We start from the raw sequence: 5,053 nt of genomic DNA, 5'->3' as shown, positions 1-5,053 counted from the left end.
GGTCAGCAAAAAAGAGGAAGACCCTCAACGAGATGGACTGACACAGTGGTTGCAACAATGCGCTCAAAAATAACGATTGTGTGTGGTTGGCAGTGGGGAACACAAATGAGGAAAGTTTTCATGAGTGCAGGTTGTGAGCATGGCGCAGGACCGGGCAGTGTTTCCCTCTATGGTACATAGGGTCACTATAAGTTGGAATCGACTCGATGGCACCTAACAACAAGTGTTTGGAGGTGATAATGAAAACAAGACCAGTTTCTATTTGGTTTTACTCTTATAACTCTGTACAGACAATGCTCCCCACTATTACCCACGACCATGGGTAGGCAACTGCTCAACCCCAGGTTTATTAGCAGGAAAATGGCCTTATCAGTGTTGGGATTGTGGCCTGAAGGTGATTTCATTGTCTCCCTTTCGGGAGGAGTGTCATTACCACCCTATGCTCATGAAAGCTCTCCTCATTTGTGTTCCCCACTCCCAACCACACACAAGCAGAAACACCAGGCCCTTTTGTCTCCTTACCCGTGGGAGAAACTGTTGAGGACATATGTCTTCAGTGCTCAGTCCCTTTCGCCAATGTCTGGCTCACTGCAGACCTACAGGTCTGACCCCCACCCTGCAGGACCCTATCCCCCTCCCTCCCCCTACACCTGCCTCTTTCCCTTCCTTAACTCCCTCCCCACATGCCTCTTCCCTTACTTTCCTTTTTCACTAGCAGAGAACTCAGACAGGGCCTTTTCACAAAGATGATTTTATTTTAATAATGACCATGGATGTTTCCTTCTGGTGTAAGATTCAGTCTTCACGCAGTTTGCTATTTATCAGGAGTCAGATCCTGGGACACAGCAGAACAACTGGAGGTCTCTGGCCTTTGCTCTACAGTTGGTGGCTGCACAGGTCATTACTTGTGGTGTTTTGCAGAATCTCTTGTTGCTGGACTGGGTGATCTCTTATTCTGGTTCCGTGTCTTTTGCTTCACTGTCTTATTTGGATTCCCTTTCTTATTTTGATTCCCTTTCTTATTTTGACTCTGTGTCTTATTTTGACTCCCTGTCTTATGTTGAGCCTCTGTCTTATTTTGACTCTGTGTCTTATTTTGATTCCCTGTCTTATTTTGATTCTCTGTCTTATTTTGACTCCGTGCCTTATTTTGACTCCCTGTCTTATTTTGATTCCCTATCTTATTTTGATTTCCTGTCTTATTTTGATTCTGTCTCTTATTTTGACTCCTCTTATTTTTAGGCCGTTTACTATTCAGCATATGACAACAGACAAATATTGTTGGTCTACTTTCTGTCCTTGGCATTCTTGAACAGGTGGGAGATTTTTCACAAGATTTGTTTCTCAAACTCTCTTGAAAGGGACTTTTTACCTTCATGGTTGTCTGCTGTACCTGGAAGAACAGAATGTGTTCAGAAGGACACTTGTTTGGGGGAAGAGGATGGGGACTGGATGGGAAGGGGGCTTCATGAAAAGAGGTACAGGCTGAGGAGAGGGTTTGTGCCAGACAAGGACAGGAAAGAGTTGGGGTGGGGATCAATGACGAAAAAGAGGAGCTTAGCTAAAGTTGTCTCACCTTGTCAGCATCTCTGTACCTGTGTTGACAGGGGGTCTTCCCATTCTTCCTTGCTTTGGCACTTGAGGTTGGTGGTTTCATAACTGTTCTAGGCTTCCGTGGTTTCTTGGTGACCTTAGTCATATTAAAGCCAACAGAGGCCACCCCAGGGCTCCTGATCTTCCCATATAATCTCTCCCCATGGACAATTAGAAGCCACACCCTTCAGCTTTGTTTGGCCAGCAAGGAACTCCTCCCAGCCAATGGTGGGAGGCTTAGACATCACAAGAAGCTTAGACATCACAAGAAGCTTAGACATCACAAGAGAAGCTTAGACATCACAAAGCACCACTCCTAATACCTCTGTGGGGGAGGGGGATGCTGAATATACATCTCTGGGAAGGAAGGGATTTTTACAACTTGTTGATTTTATTGTAATCATTACCATCCATGCAGCCTGTTGGTATCAGATTCAGCCCCTACACAGTTAATCATTTCTCAGCAGTCAGGCCTCTGGAGACACAGCAGATACTCTGAGGTCTGATTTTCACTCTGCAGTTAATTGGCTGCAGAGTCAACATTTGGAGAGGTGTAGTTGTCCAGTGTCCCTTGGTCCTGCTCTGGCTAACCCAAATGTCTGTCAGCAGGTAAATCCAATAAATAAAAAAAATTGGGGCACATCTGTAAGATGCAGTATTTCTCAGGAATAAAAAGAATGAAGGATTTATACACACAACATGGATGGATCTGAACATAATAATGACGAGTGAAAAAAGACAGTTGAATAGAGTATACACTTTTTGATTGCATTTGTATTAAAGCACAGAAAATGCAAACTCATCTACAGTGACAAAAAGAGATCAGTGATTGGATGGTGGTTGGACATGGAGGCAGGAGAGAGTGAAAATAAAGGGATACAAGGAACATTTTCTGGGTAACTGATATGTTCATTTTTGTGAATCTGGTGAGACTTTAATACTGATAAAATTGTACAATTTAACTACATGTAATTTATTGGATTCAACTGTTATCTAAATAAACTTGTTTAAAATATCAACATATATATTTTTAAAGTGAAAATGAAGTTAGGCCAGTCACTTCCAATAAAACCTTCATCATCAAAGACACAACCTACGTGATTGTAGAGGCTGGAACTTCCCAAGTCTGTGGATCCGGATAGAGGCTTCTGATTCATGTAGTCACAGTAGCTGGCGAACCCAAGATCGGCAGGTCGGAGAGCAGGGCTCGGGTCACAGGCAGTGAATATCAACGAATCCCAAGATCGGCAAATAAGGTGATAGCTCAAGTCCAAAGAACCGGAGGTCAGACGAACAAGAGGCAGCCACAGGATGCAGAGTGAGCAAAAAGCCAGAATGTCTGCTTATAGTCAGATGTAGGCCACACTCCCAGGGAAACTCCCTTTCAACTGATTGGGTACTCACAGTAGATTCAATCATGGGAGTGATCACATATAAACACTGAGAATCATGGCCTAGCCAAGCTGACACACAATCTTAACCATCACACCATTCAAACTCCATTAGCATGCAGTTTATTCATGTATACAAGAAGTAATCAATACAAGCATACAGGACTAAAAACAGTAACAAAATTGATAAATACTGTACAGATTTAACTAAGGCTCTATGTATAATTAAATTTTAACAGAAGTTATTATCACAAAATTTTCTGGCATATCCAATAATATAAATACCTAACATTATGTTAAATAGTTAGAATTGCATGCCTCTCTTCCAAAATGTACGTACTCAGAGTTTTTCATCTGTTGCTAACTATTTAAATGTCATTATTTGTCCCAAATTGGTATTCCAATATGACATTTTTTTTTCATTTAGCCTGGCTTTTATTGTGTATATCTTTAATATAACAACAACCAACACAAAATAAAACTTTACCTATTAGATAAATGAAAATCATACCTTGTTGCTAATTAGACTTATCTCATTCAATTAGGAGAGAATTTAAACATATTTTGCAAATGTTTATGTAACATTTAATTGTTTTTTTCCTGTTAGTATTTTGTGCCTGATTTCCAATATGACTTTATTGGGTATTTGACAGACTATAGTCATGGAAAACCTCAAAAAAAAAAAATAGTAATGAGAAATCTATGTCATACCAAATAGTTAATGATGTTGTAAAACATTTGTAATTAAATACAGGATAGATATCACTGGTAATGCAATTATACTGTAAAATCTGTTGGGCACATTTACAAGTGTAGGAGAGGAGAGTATCACCTTTTCAACACAAAACTAAGTAATTTCTAAAGATTTCAAAAATTTGTCTTAAAAAAAAATAAAACTTTTAACCTGGTGGAATGACCATAATTTACTCTTCAGTGAGAGAACACTGCAGAAGGTCTATCTTATGACCTCATTTTTCTACAAAGACATAACCTTAAAACCATGTGATTAGGTGTTGTCGTGTGTTTGAGTGGATGTGTGTTTTTTTAATCTATTTTTGGATTCCTTTAAAAAGAGGTGTGAAATGAGGAGTTGGAAGAGATTTTAATATTTTGTTACGTATCTTTGTCTCATTTCACTAGTGTAGTGAGGATGGGAATTATTTACCATTGTTATATTTAAAACAATAGAGGAAATACTATATATATATATAAAATCATTTACCACAAAAATTCCCTTTTATAAAAGGTTGTTGGCAACAACTGCTCTTAGTTTTATTGAGAAAACTAAGGGTAAGAATAAAGGTCTTTAACATATGGTTAATGCTTATTTGTCTGGCAGAGTGCTCAATGCTAATATATGGATTATCTCAATTGGCTATCACAACAATTCTATTTCATAAAATATTACTAATTCTACCTCACAAGATTCTCATGAAAACTCAATGAGGGAAATTTATAAACAGGTTTTTGGATTCTAAGGACAGATAGAAACATAAGTGATTATACCATCTTCATTTCCTATTTAGAATGAACTTACTTATTTGGATGTATGTTGAATAACCTCGGTGGTTCAGTGGTAGAATTGCTGCCACCCATGCAGGGGATTGGGTCCGATTCCTAGCCAATGCACCTCATGCACAGCCACCACTTGACTTACAATGGACGCTTGAGTGTTGCTATGATGCTCAACAGGTTTCAGCAAAGTTTCCGGATTAAGATGGACTAAGAAGAAAGGCCTGCTGATCTACATAACAAAAATCAACGAATAAAAACTATCTCGCTGGATCACAATAATCTGATCTGCAACCCATCATAGGGATGGTGTAGGACTGGGCAGCGTTTTGTTCCATTGAGCATTGGGCTGATGTGAGTTGAGCACCAACTAGACAGCAAGCAGCAGCATAAATTAACCCTTATATTCCATTAATTGTCATTTTATGCCTCCATGCCTTGAGTGAGTCTAGTGCTCAGGAGATTGCTGAAAATCATTTAAGCACATTTATCTGAAGACCAAGTTTTTAAAAGACATGAACATCCTAACTGCTAAGTGTTCACTGAGTAGGGAGATA

Source organism: Trichechus manatus, unplaced genomic scaffold, assembly GCF_000243295.1.
Source record: "Trichechus manatus latirostris isolate Lorelei unplaced genomic scaffold, TriManLat1.0 scaffold00079, whole genome shotgun sequence".
Classification (NCBI taxonomy): domain Eukaryota; kingdom Metazoa; phylum Chordata; class Mammalia; order Sirenia; family Trichechidae; genus Trichechus; species Trichechus manatus.
Note: the sequence above shows the minus strand (reverse complement) of the source record.